This window comes from Canis lupus, chromosome 1 (genome assembly GCF_003254725.2).
Source record: "Canis lupus dingo isolate Sandy chromosome 1, ASM325472v2, whole genome shotgun sequence".
NCBI classification, from domain to species: Eukaryota; Metazoa; Chordata; class Mammalia; order Carnivora; family Canidae; genus Canis; species Canis lupus.
The window spans coordinates 121,512,278-121,533,235 of NC_064243.1; the positions used below are offsets into that span (position 1 = coordinate 121,512,278).

Below are 20,958 nucleotides of genomic sequence, written 5' to 3' on the forward strand. Positions count from 1 at the left end.
AAGCAGCATCAATAATATGCACTGTATGTTATTATCTGCTATTCTAAATCCCAGGCTTTTGTGATCTCTGCAAAACAAAGGAGGACAGGCAGCGGTGATACAAATACTTTTTGCACAAGTGTGAGCCCTAATTCTGCATTGCTGTCCCGGGGGCGGGGGGATGGCACATGCTTAAATACTATATGAAGAACGCGGGGTGATGAAGGACGGGATAGGTAGAAAGGACCGTTACAATGGGAAATTAGCAATCCTGTGTCTAAGGCAGATCAATCAGTCACATCACGTGACCCCAGTCAATAGGAGCCTGCATAAGTGCCAGCATTGACCTTAATCAACCGACAATCGGTACTCCGAAATCAGAAACTCTCAATTCCTCTAAAAGAAGAGGAGGCTAAGTGAAACTTTTGGTGAAATTAATAAACATGAATGAACCTGGTCATTAAGAGTGTGTGTGTGTGTGTGTGTGTGTGTGTGTGTGTGTGAGATAAAACAGGCTATATATACATATATGTAAATATATGTGTGTATATATGTACATATGTGTATATAAATACACACACACACACACACACACACACGTGTACGGGGCACCTGGGTGTTTCAGTTGTTGAACATCTGCCTTTGGCCCAGGGCCTGATCCTGGAGACCCGGGATCGAGTCCCGCGTCGAGCTCCCCACAGGGAGCCTGCTTCTCCCTCTGCCTGTGTCTCTGCCTCTCTCTCTGCACCTCTCATGAATAAATAAAATATTTAAAAAATATATATATACACACACACATACACATATATACCTATATGCATATACATTCATATGCACACATATATATTCATTTACATGAAAAACCATATAGTATTGTGCTCAACTGGAATTCGCAATGAACAATCTCTTGAATACAAATTGCACGGCAAAACTTTTTCATTGTTCCCTAAAACAAAAACCTACACAATGCAATCTCTATACATCTGCAGAATCAAAAATCATTTTCCTCCAAAAATAACTTGCAAAGCATTAACGGCGCTGGAATGAGAGTAGATGTTAAAACTACTATTTGTTGACACTTGGTGATTTAGGATTGAAGAGAGAAGTTTTCTCCAAATTAATGAGCCAGACATAATAGAGCACTGTCAAAATATTGATTTTATTTTATCCTACCTATTGTTGATACTCTTCTCTTAGTTGGAGAAAAATATAATTTTTCCCATTAGAGTTATCATTTGTTATTATTCCATTATTTTCTATTTGTTATGGAAAAGGAATCTCATGTCACTTTTTCAAGATTAATATAGAACAATCACATGGAAAGTCGTGATAGAGACTAAAATAAAATACCAAATGCTTCCCAGACAATTTTTACTATAGACTGAAATATTTCTTAAAAAGAAAGGAAAAAAATTGTTGGTTCAAATTCCATAAAATATATAAATTTAGATCTATATTTATATACTTGGGTAAAAATATCATTCCAACTAAAGCTTAGAAATTAAAATAATTATATTCATGCTTATACAGCTTACTTGACAATAATCAAATTGACGAGCTGACAACAGCCGACATAGATTTAGAATTGAACAGGTAAAATTTGGGGACATACTGTTTACCAAGTTCTGTTCCTCTATTCTAAAGGATTGGTTTTTGTGGCGCCCATAAACCCTTGCTCTCTTGATTCCTGACAGATCTTGGTTAAGGACGGGCAAATATTTAAGCAACTTTTCTGAAAGTGTAATAAAAGTCACGCATTTGTTTCCATAATTTTTCTACTGAGTCATTTACATTTTAATATTTTACATCGAAGTTACAATGATGTGAAATACGATATATATGCAAGACTATCTGGAATGTTTACTGTTATTTAATGAAATTTACTTAATCACTTAAAACCAAATGACGAAGGGGGAAAAAAAAAAAGTTCAGTATCCAAAGAGCCAGGACATACTTCCTTTTCCACCAAATTTTTAAATTAAATTAAACTAAAATGTTGCCATTGTGATCACGTAAGTAAGGAACCCAAAGGGCCAGGTGTGAGATGCGAATGCGTACTTGCGAGCTCAACAGCAGGAGTCTTCTCTGGACCCACAGGTGACAGAAGCAAGCATCTAGTTTTCCTGCCCACCTGTCCCCCCTCCTAAAAGGGGAAGACGTTCAGGACGCCCGGGAAGAGCTGGGCCAGGAGACCCTCCTCCACGGGCCAGGACACCTGAATCAAATACAAACCCAAGGGGTCCCTGTGGGGGCAGGGGTCCCGCCCCGGAGTGTGTCCTCCTCACCCCGCACTCAGCACTCCACGCGCCACCTGCCACCTGGCCGAGGGAGGAGCAGCGCTCAGCCGACAGGTGGAAGGGGGTGCATCAGACTCCCGCAGCCACGCACGGGAACAGGAACTTTGAGCTGCTGATGCCAAACCCAAGATGTGCCCCCGCCCCCGAGGGCACGAAGCACGGGCCAGGATAACCAGACTCAGTACAACAGCTCGGTGTAGCGAGCAGACACCTCGAAAGCTGAGGTGGGGGCAAGGAGGGGGCGGAGGGGAGCCCGGCTCCAAAGAACCTCTTGTGAATCTCAACAGAAGCTGGAAGGAGAGAGTGTGGGATGATTCCTTATCTTGGCAGCCAACTTTATTTTCTGGCTGTTCTACGTGCCTGGCACAGAGTCGGAGCTCAGCGGATATTGGTAGAATGAATGAATGAATGAATGAATGATCCATATAGAAGAATGGATGGAGGGCCGCAAGGGGGGCCACCTGGAAGGAGGATGTTGGCTTCGGATGGCAGAGAAGCCACAGCAGCCAGTGGACACCCCACCTTCCCCCCCGCCGCCCCCAGCAGCAAGGGCCCCTTGGCAGGCTGTGCTCACAGGAGACTGGGAGACCAGCCCAACTGGAAGACTTCTCCTCCACGGCACGTTCTCCGGAGAGCAGTGCACACCCGGCTCCAGCCACCCAGGACTTTTCTTCTCAAGCCACCCAGATCTGTCTAAGCTTAGGGATATTGCACCTGCTCTTCCCTCTGCCGGGAAATTCTCTCCACCCTTTGGCTTTGCTGGCCCCTTCTCACCCTTGGTCCTCTAAGAACACCACTGGCCACCCAATTGATAAGGAGCCCGCCTCCCCGTCCTCTTCCTGCACAGTCTTCAGGGTAACCGTTGAAGTGGGAAGCATACTTGCGTCTCTCAAGTCAGTAACCACGCGTGTCAGGTCCCCAGCCCCTAGCACAGGGGGTATCTGCCGGATGAACGGGCCTGAGAGGATGGACAGCAGAACGTGGTGACACCACCGAGGGACCTGAAGACCCAAGAGCCATTGGATACCAGCCCCCGAGGGCTCTGCTCCCACCATCGACTCCTCCACCTCAAGACGACAGGATTCCTATGCTCAGAAATGATCAAAACAAATCTCACCCTTCAGGGGCCAGGACTGAGTATGGTATCATTGCAACTAGAAGAAGTCCGTCTCGTGAGCATTGATTTTCTCCAAAGGAGGTCCAGGCCAGGTGCCAAGAGCCCCCGTCCAAAGGGCAGACACAGCCCACACGCGACAGACACAAGCGCCCTTTGGAGAACCCAGCGTCGCCATGGACCAACCGCATGGCCCTGGGCAAGTCACCCCCATGGGTAGGCCTCCTTGTCTCCATCCTAAGGCAGAAGATGTTTATTTATTGAAATGTACTTAATCACTTAAAACCAAAGGATGAAGGGGAAACTAAATGATGCTGGAAGGATGAAACTAAATGATATCTTGTATTCTAAAGCCAAGGTCACCTATGTAATAAGCACTAGATAAATGCTAGGACCCGATCTGGGTTTCAGAGTTCCCCCAGGAAGATGGCATCTTGCTTCTTAGTATAATATCACTCGGGTATTCTTTGCTTTCTAAGGATGGCTGGCATGTTCCTGTTGTCACAGACCTGGGATCCCTTCCAGGGAGGCGAAAGTCAATCCAAATTCCACCTTTTCCCCTGAGGGAAAAAGTAAAGGAGTTACGTTCCACTCCCCACCTCTCTAGTGGGTGACCCCTCTTGCTTTTTTTAATATAAATTTATTTTTTATTGGTGTTCAATTTGCCAAAATATAGAATAACCCTTAGTGCTCATCCCGTCAAGTGCCCCCCCAGTGCCCGTCACCCAGTCACCCCCACCCCCCCGCCCACCTCCCCTTCCACCACCCCTAGTTCGTTTCCCAGAGTTAGGAGTCTCTCATGTTCTGTCTCCCTTTCTGATATTTCCCCTCTTGAATGCAATGGCCACAAGTTCAACCCAATTTTGTAGTCCATGCTTAAGCATTAGGCTCCCTGGAAATCATGTGATTGTATGCCTAGATGCAAATTAGGGGGGTCTCTAACACACGCACATATAGGTGTCTGTATATATAGGTGCACACATGTGTCTCTGTGTTTGTGCTTAATCCAGAACCTGGAACCTAAGAAACATCATCACTGCTTCCGCTTCCACTTTTATCCTGATACAACAGCTCCAAAGTGATTCTGCTCTTGTGCACAGCACCCAGCTTGCTTAAGACACACAATGCACTTAATACATGCTTTTTAAAAGAATGAAGTGGATGGATGGATGGATGGATGGATGGATGGATGGATGGATGACAAGGCTTCCTTGGGGATCTTTGGCTTTGATCCAGGTAAAGGATGAAGGGCAACGCCCATCACATTCCCGGCAACCCTAGGGGCGTGTGTGCACACATATGTGTGCGTGAGCGTGTGTGTGTGTGTGTGTGTGTGCGCGTAGCCTGGAAACAGGGTGCTAACACCTCATGGATTGGAGTGAGAATGTTTGTTTAGTGAAGACTTACACCCCACCCCCACCCCGCACCTCTCCATGAACTCAGCTGACCCTTTAAAACGCATCTTCTGAAACCTATAGGAAATCAATCAGCTGATACTTATTGATCCCTGGGTAAATAACTCCAAAGGCCAGCCAGGGAAACAAAGGAGGAAAGACACTTCTCCACTAGGCTATGCACGTGACTGACGCCCACAGTTTCTGGTGGGGTTTCGAGTTCTAAAATATTTAGCAAAACGTATGAAACAAGCACTAACAGTAGCTGGCCACTGGCTGAATAGCTGGTCTCTGGACTCATTAATTAATCATTTTCTCTTTTAATCCTGATGACTCAATTAGGAAGAATTATTCCAATTCTCCTGACGAGAAAACCGAGGTTTAAGGATAGAAATGTCCCGCTCGCAGGTAGCTGGCACGTGCCGGAGTGGGTGTCGAACCGGGCCCCACTTGACTGGTGAGCTCTTTATCACTGTGCCACACTGCCGGAAAAACAAAACCAACCAACAAACAAAAAATGCTCCCAGCTCTTCCTCATTTACAGACTTGATGTTTCCAGCTCAATGAAATAAACATCTTAATCACGGAATGAGGATGGGAGCACCTCTTAAAATTAAATTATGCAAAAAAAAAAAAAAACTAACCTATAGATATTGATGTATCAAGCAACGCATGTACAGTGTAACTCTGGCAAAAACATTTAATTAGCACATAAAGAATTCCCTCTTTAGACTCTCCTCCCTCAGAAGCAATGGCAGGGGAAGTGGAAAAATGCACAGAGTTTCCTTCAGTTAATCTAAGGGTTAACGGGCGGCTGCGGATAGAGATTTAATGACAGGACGGTGGCCTTGGCTCCCCAGTACAGCAACCATTCCACCTGCCTGCCCTGAGATGAAGATGAGGGGCAAGAGCAAATCACCATATCAGAATTTTGCACTGGATCCTGCTCCGCCCTCTGAGTCCCAGAGAAATGAGGGCTTGGACCCCCAGCCCCCCCCAGGCCACCCGGCCTCTTCACAATGTCCTCCACGGGAGGCCAACCTCCACCAGAGGGGAGTCGCAGAGGCAGATTCCAACGGGGAAGTCTGTCCTGAGCAATGAAGCAGCTGGAAACCACTCATTCTTTAGATCAATGAACAAATTATTTTATTGAAGGTGGTATTTGGAGATCACACACAAGAATTACATGATTTCCATCTCAGCAATATTTTCATGCAAAGGGAGAGAAAGTTCTCATAACAGCGACCCCCCTACCCCCACCATCGTCCCCCAAGATCCACACGTGGGCCTGGAATTTTTCACCTGAGCAGCCAGGCTCCTGAATGCAGGCAGAGAAAGCGGTGCCTGGGAAAAACCACAACATCGTCTCACGCGCGGGTCTAGCTCCCCTCAACCTTTCGAGATGTGAGGGGGGAACGTGAGGCTGAAGTGGCTGGTATGCTTGGGCTCAAAGGGCATTTATGTCAAAATGCAGCCGGTGCTTCTGGGAAGGCTTGGAAAATAGTCCAGACTCGAATATCAGGAATATATGACTTGGCCTCGCCGGACGGCCAGCAGTAGAGGGTGAACATACCCACAGGCACAGCGTCCACATCCCCCAAAAGACAGGCCGTATCACCACCTACTACGTCACAGAAACACTGTCATGGGAAATGCCTATCAGATGACCAGACCCTGGATGAGTCCATCACTTGTCACGCACTTAGTAAGCCACAGTGTCTTCCTTGGGGTGGCAGCAGTTACTAAAGGGGACACCGCTAGCTCACAGCCTTCATCAACACATTTGCAGATGATGCGCAGGTTTGCATCATCTTGTCTGAATTTCTTCTGCCTCTTCATACGCTAGATGAGAATTTTAAATGCAACTAAATTCCCGTGAACCACCACCGCGCCCCCCCCCCCCCCGCTCCGCGCCACCAGCAAACTTTAACAAAACCTCTTCCAACATACTTCCAGAATGCGTGTGCAAAGGGTGACACAGCTGAAAAGAAATAGCGGGGGGGCGGGGGGGGGAACACACTGAAACAAAACAGAACAAAAAAAAAAAACCACACAAGAAAACAGATATTAAGTTGTCAAGTCAATGATCTCAGAAAAGAACTGCAGACAGAGTGTCTGGCGTTTTGCTTAAGGAACGGAGCATCCGAGGTCCGTGCGAGCTCCAGGCCCGCCTGCCTTGCAAGGGCTCGGAGCTCCAAGTGCAAGTCCGGGGTGGCGGGCAGGGCCGGGCAGCCGCCACCCTCCGAGGAGCCCTGGGCCGCAGGCGGCCTGCAGATTAAGGCCTTTCATGTGGGCCCGCGGCTGTGGGCTCCCTCCCCGCGTTCCCACACTACACTTTTCCACCTTTTGATCCTCCCGGGCTATTGGAGCCGGGTTGCCACCCACCGGCGCTGACCCTCTTTGGGGTGGAAACATTTGTGCATAAAGTTTCTCAGATACGGCCAGAACCCTGCACTGAGTTTAATTAGCACATCCAGCCAGGTTTCATCAGTGAGATGCTCTCTGCTCGGTGCAGATTCAAGGCTGCTGAAATAGCCACTTGGCATCAACAGATTACAACCCCCAAACTGGGAGCCCTGGCCGAGGAAGCAAAATAATTAAAGCACTTTAGCTGTAATTTCAATAAGATGTCCCACCCCCTTCAATAGGCTTCACAGAAATGACAGCCTTTCTGTAATAATTTGGAAGGCTTTGCCTGACTTGACTTTAATAGATTTTAAAAGAGAATTAGATTTTTTTTTTTAAAGAACAAAAAAAAAAAAAAAAGCATGTGCCACTTTTTTCTCCATCCAGTAAGGAATACACGTTTTCACATATTTTGAAAGGTAAAATTAAATAATCGAGCTATTCAGCGAGATTACATTTTATACATAATATCTATGTGTTCTGGGATCTGTTTGCTTCTCTATAGTCGGTAGTTTAGCTGGTACAGTTTCCAAATATTTTCTTCCTCTTGAAAACAAATTTACAACAATGCATATGGTCTCCAAGTGGCAGGTTCCAGTGTACATTTTTAACTTCCACATGAAAGGCGAGTTTAAGAGGACTGCAAAGGATGGTTTTGTCATTGTCTGGGCTGCGTGTTGCATGGGGAGGCAGGGGTGCAAGCAAGGTGCACAGCACCAGGTCCCGGGCTAATTCTGTTGGCTTCAAATTCTCTCTTGGCCTTGCTGGAGCCTTGTGGCTGCAACAAGTGTCACACTCCTTGGCTCGCCCACTGGCAAAACTGCTGACGGATGCCCTTCGGTGGGTTGTTAAAACAACTAAAGATGATAACGCACCCAAGGTGCAGAAGGCAGGGCCTAGCAAGAGGCAAGGCCCGCCCACCAGCAGCCACTGCGGGAGCTGGCGCTCTGGCCACCTCTGCACACCTACCCAGAAGGGCCCCAGACCCTCCCCCTCCTCAGGTGCCCAGAAACCACAGGCATAAATGTTTACTGAATTACAGAAAACCCCCGAGGGCCCGACAATCTAGCCCTTCCATGAGCCAAAATCCCATCCAAATCTATGGGAATTACATGGGAACCTCAGATGTGCAAGTGAGAACATCATTATAATTAAGTCTGAATGGGCATTTCTGTGATTAATCTCGATTTTAGGGACCCTATGGGTTGTCTTTTACAACCTAAATAGAGCTACTTCATCCTCCGTAAGAGTACGTGCGCGTGTGTCATATGGGAACAAAACAACCAAAAGCCAAAGAATCATGAAGGAGGCTGAGGGTCCGCGATGCACGGGAGAGGTGAGCACAGCCACGGGGAGCCAGCGGACGAGTATCCGGGCGGAAGAATCAGCGGGGAGAGGGGGAAGCAAGAGGCAAGCCCACCTCGGTAATGAAAGACCCAGCTAAACACGGCTCAGGTAATCAAAGCTGTAACGCATTGATAGAAAACTTGCAGGTTAATGTCAGCTCAAGCCTACGGTGATCATTTTTCCTGTGTCAAAATGGCACTTAATTTTCTCATTGTAAAGCTACAGAGTGAGAACAGGTAGGTAGAGGAGGGGGGAAACCCTCCAAACTGCTTTTCCTTCCTGCACCTCTCAATGCCCCCGGAGCACGTGCAGGTCGCCCCTGCCACCACCCACCTGGAGGCCCCTGCCCCTCAAAGAAAGGGAGCTTGCTCTGGCCAACCGGAATCCTCCCTACCTGCCCAGGACGCCCCCAAGCCCCACAGAAGGCCGTGCGTGGCTAGGCTTCCTGGGTCAGTGATGAAATCACAGGGCTCTTGCACCGGGTGTGCCTCCAGGAAGGGGAGATGCTCTGCAGCAGTGGAGGGGTTAATCATGCCCATTCTGGAGGCCGACTGGGTAGGCTCTAATCCCAGAGCCACCGCCCTCCCCTCCCTGTGCCTGACTTCCCTTCCTGAAACTTGGGACAAACACAGGCCTGTTCTCCTAGAGAGATTGCAAGGATTAAGGGAGTAATGAATTTAGAACCCATGCCTACCACATAGTAAGTGCTCCAAGCAAACAAACAGCAAACAGAAAAGCCAGTATCCTCATCCTGCCAGCAGGGTGGCCAGCCTCAACTCTGAAACCAAGAGCTGTGACTTTCCTCTTCTTGGTGTGCACATGGCAGTGGGGGCAGCGGGGGGCCAGAACCGTGGGGTACTCTCACCCACAGGGCCATTCGGAAGGGTCAGCCGGTGTAAAAACAGAGTTGAGCCCCACACGCTCGCTCCAGATACCCCACACCCATTATTGACGTCCCCCCTCTTCTCGGATCCCATAGGACTGCCCCGTTCGGTGCAGGCCTCAACTTCCTGCCGTGTCTGTCTGCCTCCGGCCCGTGCTCCCTCTGAGCGTGAAATCTCCCTGCGCTCCCTGAGATGGCCGGGACAAGACCTGGCCCATGGAAGGCCTGGGAGATGCGCCTGACGTCCCCGCGGGGGACACATGGAAACGTCTGGTGACATGTTTTATTGTCACAACCGGGAGGGGGTACTGACATCTAGGGAGAGGTCAGGGGAGCCGCTAAACATCCAACAGTGCACAGGACAGACTCCCACAAGTGGGCAACGTCCACGGTGCCACTGCTGAGAAGACCCGGTCTAGAAAAACAACATCCAGGTTAGTCTAACAAATGCCACCAAAGGCCTCAGCCTGACCTGGTCTCTTCAGGCAGATAAACCTGACCTCCCAAAAAGCCAAGCACGCCATGTCCCTCGCCGTGGCCACACTCCAGCATGAGACAGAGACCAAAGATCCGCAATGGTTTTTCGAAATGAAAGTTGGGGAGGGAGGGGGATCCTCAAGCAGCCACCAGAGCCAGCCCGCATGGCACAATGGAGCCCCGCGGCAGGAAGTCCACGGAAGGCCGCATCATGACCACATGAACTGGGCAGGAAGGTCCCCACCCCTACCCCAGGCACGTGGGGACCCAAGCTAGGTGGCTTGCAGAGTAGCCCACCGTCCCAAGGCGGCTTCCATCCATGTCTGCCCACACATGGGGGGGAAAAAGCCAATAGGGGGAGAGGGTGAGGAACCTCGAGAACGTGGCCTGCATTCCCCGGGGTCCGGATCCCAAGGACTGTGCCCCTCCCTCCACGGCGCACACGTGCTCACGAACTCGCCGACCTGCACTGAGTAGGCCAGCTGTGGGTGCAGACCGGCTGGGTGCAGGTGCTTCAAGCAGGCAACACCCTCCCTGGCACGTGCACGCACATGGATGCACAAGGACACACGCGCGGGCACACACACGGACGCGCACCAGCATCGCCACCGCTAGGACGTCACCGTGACCGCGTGTACGACTCCCTAGCTTAGCTGGGCTGCTCGCCCCTCTGAGGGCACCCCGAGCTCCCGGGGGCGCCCCACCCAGTCTACACCCGAGGAACCAATCCCTCCCCCTGACAAAAGGCCTCTCTCCCAACAACTCCCAACCAGGTACCACTCGACCACGGAGAGCACACGGTGAGCCCCACCTTGCCCTGGGACTACTCCTTGCCCTGTCCCCCCCCATCCCTGCCGTGGCCCATCCCGGAGGGGGCACGCCGGCGTGCGGGGCAGGTGTGGCTTCACAGAGAACGCCCCTGCTTATGAGTCCTTATTAGCAGAAGGGAGTCGGGCCGGTGCCAGTGCACTCGTGCCTTGCTTTTCGGCCTCACAGTCCGGCCTTCGCGGCCCGAGAAGGCCACCCGACCACAAGTGTCCTTCCAGCCCAAAGCGAAGGCCTCCCTGGACACAGCACGCAGCTGAGCGCTCACCTGCTCTAGGCTCTGGGGGAGACGTTTCGGGACTCCTGTCCTCAGCACGGACCAAAGCGGACCCGGACAAAGCTCGCTCCTCCTGTTAAACTTGCGTCAGGTCTCACTTTAAATAATACTGAGAACAAAATGCAAGCTGATATTTCAGCTTACTTAAAAGGCTTATTAAAAACACTAAATCCAAAGATGTTAAGAAGCTATAATTGTCCTCATTCAAACTGGAAAAATAAATCTATTTGCTTTCTTCCTTTATGATCCTCTGCTAAAAAAAATAAAAAAATAAAAAAATAAATAAGTTCATCTATATTCTCGTGAGCATCACTGCTGTCTTTCTTTCCCTCCATTCAAGGCACTTTAAAAACACCTGTGCCATTCATAGCCAACTTTTGAGCAAAAGGCAACCACGTCTGGGGAAGGCTGCTTAACTCTGATTTCCTTACGCCAGAGATAAGCCTGTCTTGCTCAAAAGCTAAGATGGGAGTTCAGAGTTCACTTGAATGGGCTTGTGGATTTTATAGGTCTGAGCTGATGAAATTTCTTTGGTGACCTAAGGCAGAGTAGAGAGCCTAATCGCTCGGCTTTTTGGGGCTCAGCAGGCAGGGATTCCACATCTCAGCACTGCCTTCGGGACCCCATGGGTAACTGTGGTTAGTAGGGCTGCACGTCCTGGCCACCCGCCCCGTCCTCTCCCATTATGGGGGTTACCGGCCTCCGGCTCGGACCACAGCGGCGTGACTGTCGCTCGCTGCCTGCCCTAAGTCTTCCGTGAAGACAGCCCCAGCCAGCAGTTAACTTGCTGAGTTGCGAGGATCTCAAGCCTGCTCAGAAGTTAAGCACTCCAGGCACAGAACAAGATGGGTTTTCAGAGCAGTGGTCCAAGAGAATGCAAATTTATCGAAAGCGCTTTCTCCAGGTTTTCCATAATTAGCATTTATGTCTCCAGGAACTGTCTCCCCGAACCCAGTTTAGGGTGAAAGCATTTTAGAGACTTTCTCTGCAGATGACATACGAGGTACTAACCTTTTTTCATATGCCCAGATGTTAAGTTCATTTTCATCACATTTATGCAAATTTCATTTGAACAGTAAATCAAAAGAAATCTTAAATCATTGTACACTATTTAAAAATCCACACTAAATCCGGTTTACTTGCAGGGATATTAACATAAAGTCACAGTTAAGGGACTGAAGGTATGAAGCAGATGTCACAGTCCCCCCTGCCACGCAGCGGCCCCACAGATACCTGGGGTGCCGGCCACCCACGCGATCCAGTATCTCCCTCCCGGTGGCGACCGGATTCGAGCTCTGCCCGGTTAGAGGTGTTCCGGAAACGGAAGACTTCTAAAAGTTTCCCAAACTGTAGGACAACAGGGAGGTGGAGGGAGGGGGGGGGTCTCTCGGTCCAGGGGCCCCGTCATCCATGTCAGTGTCTGGACTGAGACAGGACAAAGTTCAAAGGCAGGGGCCCCGGTGGTGAGACTTTTGGCAGCTGGTGCCCTCCTCGGTGGGGGGAAAAGTTAATTCCTAGGGCTCTGCAGGCCTGCGTTTGTCAAGGCGCTGGACGTCAGTGCTATCATTACCCAGCAAACCAGCCAGGCGGTTAATGGTGGAATCAGGAGACATTTGCACTCTGCTATCAGAATGACATCATAACTAAAGCAGCCTTCAGCCAGAAGCCCTAGGCTCTCCACAAGCAGAGGCCAGAGGGCTGCCGGGGCGCCCCCCTGTGACTCCCCAGGCCGGAAGCTGAGTCCCTACCCCTATCTAGGCAGGGTGGTGGGCCCAGCCCCCTGCAAGTTCCTGGGCAAGCGGGCACTGGGGTTCCAGCCTTCTCCCAAGCTACTCAGACTTCCCCCCGGATCCCGAACGCTGTAAATAGTACTAACCATACACGATCGCATTCTTTTTTTTTTTTTTTTAAATAAAATTTAAGATACTGCAAAACCACTTTTCCTCGACAGGCAAGGGTTGGTATTTTATTAACGCCGCTACGTTTTGGTCACGGCATTTATGGCATTTCCAACAGAACTGTCAATCCTCTCGGTGACCCTGTCTAGCAAAGAAGCTGTGCGCTCTCTCCTTTGAGCAACAGAAATAAATGATGCTGGGGAAATGGGGTTGGGGGGGGCCAAGCCAGGGGAGAAGTCCTTCCTGCTCTTGTTTTGGCTGCTTTTCTTTTTAAAGCACAGCCCGATCCCTCTCGGTCTCTCTCTCTCTCTCTCTCTCTCTCTCTAACACACACACACACACACACACACACACACACACGCACACATGCACAGCCAGAGACACAAACCTTAGGATAATGGGGGAGGCATTTGGCGACGAGCTGCATCCTCGGCGGGCGCTTGGAGCGGCGGCCCCGCTCGCCCGCCCGCAGCTCTGCCCTGCACGGCGGGCGCCGACCCCTCGCGCGGGGACCCGCGATGCCCAACTCCGCCGCGCCCCAGAGGTCGCCCCCCAGCACCCCCGACTCCGGCTGCAGGTACACGCGCGGCCCAGCAGCTCACCTGGCCCGGGAAGTCGGGAGACAGAGAAGAAAAAGTTGTGCGAGCTGCCGGGAGCCCGCAGCCCGCAGCCCGGAGCCCGCAGCCCGCAGCCCGCAGCCCAGGCCCGCCTGCAGCGCGCAGCCCGGGCCCCTCACCCGCCGCCGTGCGCGCTGCCCTCGGGGCGCGCCGAGGCCACGGCCGGGCACTTACTTGGCACTCGCTTTGGAGCGTGCAGGTCGTCGCGGCGTTCACCGGGGTTTTCAAACAACTTTCAGGGAGGAAGGAGGAGGCCAAAAAAAAAAAAAAAAAAAAAAAAAAAAATCCAATTATGCAAATGGGCTCCGGACTGGGAGGCGCGCGCTGGAGCTGACGCCGGCCACTGCCCGAGTTCCCGGAGCGGCCCCGAGCCGGGCAGATTTATGCGGGCGCGTCACGGCTACGCCAGGTCCCGCCGCCGGAGCATCTCGAAGTTAATTAAAGCGGTAATGTCCACTTTCGCGGCCGCCCTCCGCGCGCCGGGTCACGGCTCCACCGGCCAGCCCGACCCGACCCGACCCGACCCGACCCGGCCGGGGGCGGGGGCGGGGGCGCGGGCGCGGGCGCGGGCGCTGCCCCCCTCGCCGCCCGTCCTTGCCTCTTCTCGCTCCCCCTCTTTTTTTCCCCTCTTTCTCTCCACCCCCCCTCTTCCCTCTCTTTAAGTCGCCTGCCTTCCACTCCGTGAACAATGAACAAAGATGTGAGTGATGGGAAAGGATCGCCCCCTCCCAACCCCGGCGGCGAGCGAAGCCGGTCTTAAAGTAAAAAACCCAGTTGCTGGTATCAAACTGGGGAAGGAAACAGCGCGCTCCCAGCCCGCGCCCCCCCGCCCCCGTGCCCACACGCGCACGCACGCACGCTCACCCCACCCCAAGTTCACCTAAGCCCTGGCTGGGGGCGGGGGCGCAGAGGCCGGGGCTCCGGGGGCCGCGCAACTCGCCGGGGAGCCCCCTCCCCGGGGCGCGGAGGCGGGGGCCGCGGCGGGCGCCCGGGCCGAGCTCGCCCCCCCGCGCCCCTCCCCGCCCCGGCCCCCTCCCCGCGTCCACACCGGCCAGCCGGGCCCGGCCGCCCGCTCGGGCTGCCCGGCGGCCGGATGCGCTCAGCAAACGCGGCCCCTGTCGGATTTCTGCTAAACTGCACGGCGGCGGCTGCCGGGAGAAGGCGCAGGAGGAGCGGGAGGCCGGCCCCGCGCGCGCACGGCCCCCGCCCGGGCCGCGGCCCCTGCCCCGGGCCCCGCCGGCCGCCCTCCCGCCCGCGCCCGCGCCCCCGCCCCCGCCCGCGCCCCCGCCCCCCCGCCCGCGCGCGCACGGCCCCCCGCCCGCGCCCGCGCCCCCCGCCGCCCCCGCGCGCACCGGCGCCGGCCCCGCAGGCCGGGACGCCGCGCAGCCGCCGTATTTTCTGCTAAAGTGAAAACGAAGGCGGCTGACAAATCACGGCTCCTGCGAGGCACTCGTTAGACATAACAATATCCGGCAAACAAAACCCAGCCGCGGCCGCCACCGGCGCGCGGGGCCGGGACCCCGCCCTGCCCTGCTGCGCCCCCCGCGCGCCCCGGGCCCGGCCCCGCTGCGCCCCCCGCGCGCCCCGGGAGACCGCGGGCCGCGTCCACGCCCGCCGAGGGGACGCTCACGACCCAGAAGCGAGCGGGGGGCGCGGGAGGGGGGGTGGCAGGCAACTTTCCACCTGTCCCCACGGAAAGCCCTGCCGGAGTTTCCTCGGAAGAGTTCCGAGGAGGGGAGGGACGCGGGGATGGGGGACAGGTCCCCGCGCCCCGCATCCCTTTCCTTTTCTGCTAACTTCGCGGCGGCGGCGGCGGCGGCGGCGGCGCCTGCGTCTCCACCTTCCGCTCCACGTACACCCGTCTATATGGAGAGATCTATATTTTAAATTATTTGCAAAACTGCAACAGATGGGCGCGTCGAGATCTGGACACTTTCCTACTCATCATCAAAGAAAAGCTCTTTCCCCCCCCCCACCCCCTTTTCTTTCTTTCTTTTTTTTTTTTCTTTTTTTTTTTCTTTTTTTTTTTTTTGCCTAAAATACATCCCGGTCCCGCCTACGACTGTTTTCCCTCAATCCTTGATCTTCAAAAAAAATAATGTCTTGCAGCAAACAGAAAGGTTTATCAGCAGAGATCCTTCTCGTCCCCCCCCCTCCACTCCTCACCCACCCACCCCGCAGTCGTGCATCTGGGCCAGTGCATCTGATCCTCCCCCCCTCCCCAGACTGCACCCCCCGCAGACGCCCTCCGCGCCCGCCCTCCGCCTCGCAGAGCCCCAAGCCCGCCCGCACCCCCTCGCTCCGATTGGCCTCATTTCTCCAGCCCAGGGCCAGCCGGCTCAGTCGCCTCCATAAACCTGTTACTTATTTCTTTCTTTATTTGTATCTTGGGCATCCCCCCCCCCACCCCACCCCACCCCCCCGAGGCTGGGCCGCAGGGCCTGGGCCGCGCCGGGGCAGGTGCCGCGGACGCCGCCCGCGCTTGCAGGCGCCGCGGCCCTTCCTGGGGTCGCGGGTTCGGCCCCTGACACCCGGGTCCTGCGGAGCCCCCCGGCCTCGGCCTCGCCCGGCTCCCGGGCCACGGGAGGCCAATGAAAACACAAAATGGCAGGTCTGCGCGGCCCTCGGCGCCCGCAAGTTTGATACACTGTAACCATCAGCTAACTTTGATTTAAAAAAGAAAAAAAAAAAAGATTACAAATTAGCCTGCATCCCCCCCCCTCCTCCTCGTCCTCCTCGTCCTCCTCCTGCGGCGGCGGCGGCGGCGGCGGCGGGGCCCGCATCCCGCGGCGAGGCGCGAAGGGAGAAGGGGAGCCAGGGCGCCCGCGGCTCGGCGGAGGAGGAGAGGGGCAAAGTCAGTTGAGCAGAAGTTTCCGCGGCCCCGGCCTCCCCCGGTGCACACGCTGCCCCCACCCCGGACCCCTTTGAAAGTTTCCCGGGGCCCGAGAGCGGCGCGCGCGCGGGGGGCGCACGAGGGGCGCGCGCGCGCGGGGGGCGCGCGGGGGGCGCGGGGCCCGGCGGCTCCCGTTCAAAGTAACGGTCCCGGGCCCGCGGGCGGGGGAGGCGGCGGCCGGGGCGCGGGTCCCGCTCGCCGCCTAAGTTGCCGAGCGCCGGTGGATGCCCGGCCGCCGCCGCGTCCCCGGCTCCGAGCTCTCCATCCTCCCCCCTCCCCCGGTGACAGCTCCTCTCGCCAACGTCACAGCCACGGATATTTAATTAGACCGTATTTTTTAATCGCGATGGGGCGAGAAGGAGGCCGGCGGCAGGCCTCGCCGAGACGGGGAGGGGGAGGGGACCGGGGGGCCGCGCCGAGAGTCCAAACTCACTTTGCCACCTCCCGGCCGGACGCCGCGCGCGCCCCCCCCCCCGTGCGCCCCCGCCGCGCCCCGCGGGGAGGGGGCCCCCCCGCCTCCCCATCTTTGTTTTCCTTACCTTAAACATTGAAACGCGGGCGTCGGGAGCAAAGTCGGGCACGTAAACGGAGCGTTGTAAAAGATTGTGTTCAATGAATAATGAAACATGTCCACATGATTGACTTGATCATTTTCCGGGGCCGAGGGGGGACGGGCGCCCTGCTCGCGCGCCTCGCCCGGCCGCCCGGCGGAGCCCCGCGCACTGTTCCCAGCCCAGCCGGGGCAGGGCGGGCTCGGTTTTCATCCGCCTCTTTTCAGAATCGCCCCGTTCATTGATACTCATCACCCAGCCCCAGCAGACCTCCCCATCCCCGGCCCGGCCTCCCCCTATCTGGTAGGTGAAATGCATTGTACCATTAAAAACGCTCTCCATTGTCGCCCTGGCATAATTCACAGCAACTAGATAGGTCTTGCGGCATTTAGCTTTGATGAGCCAGAGACTGAACCCTTGATATAATAATCTACAAAGAATGGTGTGTGATCGTCCATTTTTTCTCTCTGTCTAGCAACTAAGAAACCATTTAACACAGCGCAGCTTGCTTCTGACCTTGAGCTCATGTAAACACACTTATTAAAATCTATCTATTCTCCAAGAGCTACATTCTGATTGTCAGACTCGTTACGGAGACATACATCAGCCCCTTCGCTTGTCACTACTTTGCATTCCTGCCTTTGACTAAAGAATTTTTTATCCAGCCGAGAGGGAGAGAGAGAGAGAGAGAGAGAGAGAGAGATTGCACAGAAGGAGAGGAGAGAGAGAGAGAGAGAGAGAGAGACAGGGAAAGGGGGAGAGGAGCAGGAAAAAAAAAAAAGAAAAAAAAGCTTAATTCTTACCTGCTCCTGAAACTATTTAAAGTCTGTTTCTTTTCTGGGGGAAAAAAAAAAAAAAAAAAAACTCCCGGGTGAATCTCGGTGGACAGCGGGACGCGGAGAATCAGTCACAGCCCGGGCGTTTAAGGGAGTCATCAGCGATCAAATGACGTTGATCCGCGCTGTAACCTTGTGGCGTATTTAATGTAAATAAGGCAGTTATGTTGCCAATCGCCGCGATACAAACACGGAGAGGTCCTCAGCCTCGCCTCCCGCGCCTGCCATTAGAGGCGACTTTATTTACAGACACTATTTAGGAGATCATGATAATTCTAAAACAATACTAGTGCCAAATGATTATGAAAATATGATTTTAATTAATCACGTAGTAGGCAAGGAAATTAGCATACGGTAATTAAACTTCGAGAGAAACGTCACGCAGGTTCTCTGCCTTATGGGTCCAGAATAATCATCACGCGGTGGGCTCCAGGACTTAATTATCAAACAAAATAACTTTTTTAAGGCAACTTTGCAAATGCTGGTCCTCCAGGCAGACGCTTCGGTAAATAATGTAAGGCGAGGTAACAAGGTGGAGATGTGAGGGATGCAGGAGGTTGGGTTTCTGTGAAGCAAGGAAGAGGGGGAAAGAAGGGGGGAAAAAGCTGAATAATGCAATTATGGATTCTCTGTCCTAGAGTTGACAAAAGCTGGTGCCTCAAAAGCCTCTTTGTTATGGGATTATATAATGATCCTGGTGTCATTATGGGAAAAAAAAAAGATTCAGTAATAATAATAAAAGAAGTATCCAGATACACCAATGAGGAGCTTGTTTTAAAGAAAAGACTCGCATGTGACATTGGGGCATGTTAATAGCAGAAAGACAAGATCCAAAAGAGTTGACAAATAATGGAGGAGAGAGGGAGGGAGGGAGGGAGGGAGGGAGAGAGGGAGGGAGGGAGAGAGGGAGAGAGGGAGGGAGGGAGAGATTGAGAGAGAGAAGAGAGAGAGAGAGAGAGAGAGGCCTGTGTTGTGCATGATTAAGAAGCGTTGGAGACAGATTGATTATTCAAAACGCCAAGCCACAGGGACACTTAAAACATTGATTCAGGTAGGACTTGTTCGAGCCTGCCTGATCCGAGTTCCCCTAAGATGACTGGTGAGTTTTAAACCAGGGCACCACAATACACAAAAAGCAAAGATAAAGAAAAAGCACCCCGCAGCCTCCCCACCCCCCACCCCATCCTGTAGAAGGAGCCGCTCAGGGCAATGAGCCGGTGCCAGAGGGGTCAGGTACTGAAAACTTGGCGCCAAGAGGAGCAGCCGGACAGCGGCCAGGCCAGGGGCTCAGGTACAGACGGGACCCTGCTGCCCCTGGCACCTGGCCTTGGCACCTCCCCGCCTGGGAGCGGCCCCCGAGGGGCGGCATTGCTGGGCCCCCAGCCTGGTCACCTCTGCCCGCACCCTTGGGCTCTGTCCTGGGACCCAGGGCGTTCTCAATCTTCCTCTGCCATCTGTCTGTCTCTCTCCACCCAGGATTTTGGGGAGTGAGAAAAGAGTGTTTCCCCCCAACAAGCCAGTTCTAGGAGATTCTGAAAGTCCACTCAAATCTTTGCGGTGGCATTAAAAAAAAAAAAAATCCCCTGCCTACCCAAAAAAAAAAGTTTAGGAATTCAGTTCGCATTTTCCAATCTGATGTGTCTGAAATTCTCTTTGAACAAATTCCAAAATACAAGGGTTTTTTTTTTTCCTTCTTGTATAGAAATTAGCATCGCAATCACATCAATGATATCACTATCTCTATGGGAATGATAGCCAGAGCAGTGGGGTGTTCTTTATTTCAATTCTTCGTGGATCAACTGATTATACTCTGTCGTCTTTTGAACCTGTTATTGTAAGTCAAGTGATTCTTTATAAGTGACAGCTCGGACAAAGAGGCGAGCAGGGCCGAGCAGGTCGAAAGGAAGTGGCCATATGGACTCGGAGAAAAGGCACTTTCTCCCCAAGAGAATGGGGGTGGCAGTCGCCTTTTAACCCTCAAGCCGCCGGGCTGCCTGGGCCTGGGGAGGCAGGGAGCCGGGTGCGCCCGCGCAGGCCCCGAGCGCTGACCCCCTGCCCCCGGGCCCGGCTGGCAGGTCCGGGATGCCCGTGGCCTTCCGAGGCCTCGTGGGAGGGCCGCGCGCCCGGCCTCCCCGGGCACCTGGGCTGCTGCGCACCTGCGCAGGCCGCGGGGATGATGATGTGCGGCCCACGGGCCTGAGCCGGGGAGGACCCCCGCACCTGGAGGCCCAGCCCAGGAGCATCCCTCCCCGCGGGGGCCTCGCCCGCGCCCCCTGTCGGCGCCCGTGCGCCCTGCGCGCCCCAGTGCAGGCTCGGCTGCCCCGGGGCGCTGCAGGGAGAGCTCCCCTGAAGGGGGGGGCGACAGTCACCGTGAGAGCTGAGCCCCCCACACACACACCAGAGGCCTGCCGTCTTTCAGAGGCGGAAACTTGACCCCTACCGAAGCACAGGAGTCCCCCGAGGACTCTCCCCACCCCTCCATCCAGTTTAGTGGCCACCTCCATGTCCCCCACCCATCCATCCTCTCCTCCTTCTCCAGAATCTCCCACCACTCCACCCTCTTGCTCTAGCTGGTGCTGCCCAGAAGGCCTCTCCTCGCTCACTCCCCCTCCTCCTTCTCTGGCTCTGGGGTGCTGTGCCCAGGACCACCTCCTGGCCTGGCCGGGCCTGGCCCTCTGGGCCTGGACTTCAAGCAGGGACCCGCCAATGCTCACAGCCCTCTGGCTGGACAGCCACTCCCGCCAACCCCAGGGGCTGTCCATTCCTGGGGTGTCTTCTTCAGAATGAGACCAGCTTCCTGACTTCTCGAAACCGGTGGAAATGATTAGGAGCCTGGGCTGGCAGGTTAGTTGGATGGTTGTTGTCCTGGGTGGAAATCGGGGTGGTAGGTAAGTTCTTTGGTGGCTCCGGTACCAGCGCAGAAGCAAGGGCCTTCAAAGCCGCGCCGTATTACAGTAAGTGCTTGGCCTCTGGGTGCGCCTCCTTGGCAAGTAATACCTCTCACATCAGATAGATTGGTTCTCTCTTCTGTGCCTCGTAACTCTGATTTTCTCATGGTATGAACAGGTTAAAAACTAGCCATTGGGATGGCCGTTGCCTGCGACCAAAGAGTGAAGCACAGAGGAAAGCATCCAGGGGGCTGTCCTAGGGTCGGGAGCAGCGAG

The 20,958-nt window shown here is 54.1% G+C and overlaps 1 protein-coding gene across 4 annotated transcripts in view; it reads right to left on the reverse strand.

Moving 5' to 3' along the window:
• The window catches only part of ZNF536 (zinc finger protein 536), a 430,736-nt gene extending 412,757 nt beyond the window's left edge, over nt 1-17,979 (reverse strand). For 2 of the 4 annotated variants that reach the window (XM_025425264.3, XM_035710203.2), the window contains exon 1: nt 16,947-17,139. The gene's annotated coding sequence lies outside the window, so the exon portion shown is untranslated. Of the gene's footprint in view, nt 1-13,688; nt 13,860-16,946; nt 17,140-17,761 lie in introns of those variants that run through there. The other 2 variants (XM_025425268.3, XM_025425266.3) reach the window with 2 other exon arrangements.
• Between the last annotated feature and the right edge of the window lie 2,979 nt (nt 17,980-20,958).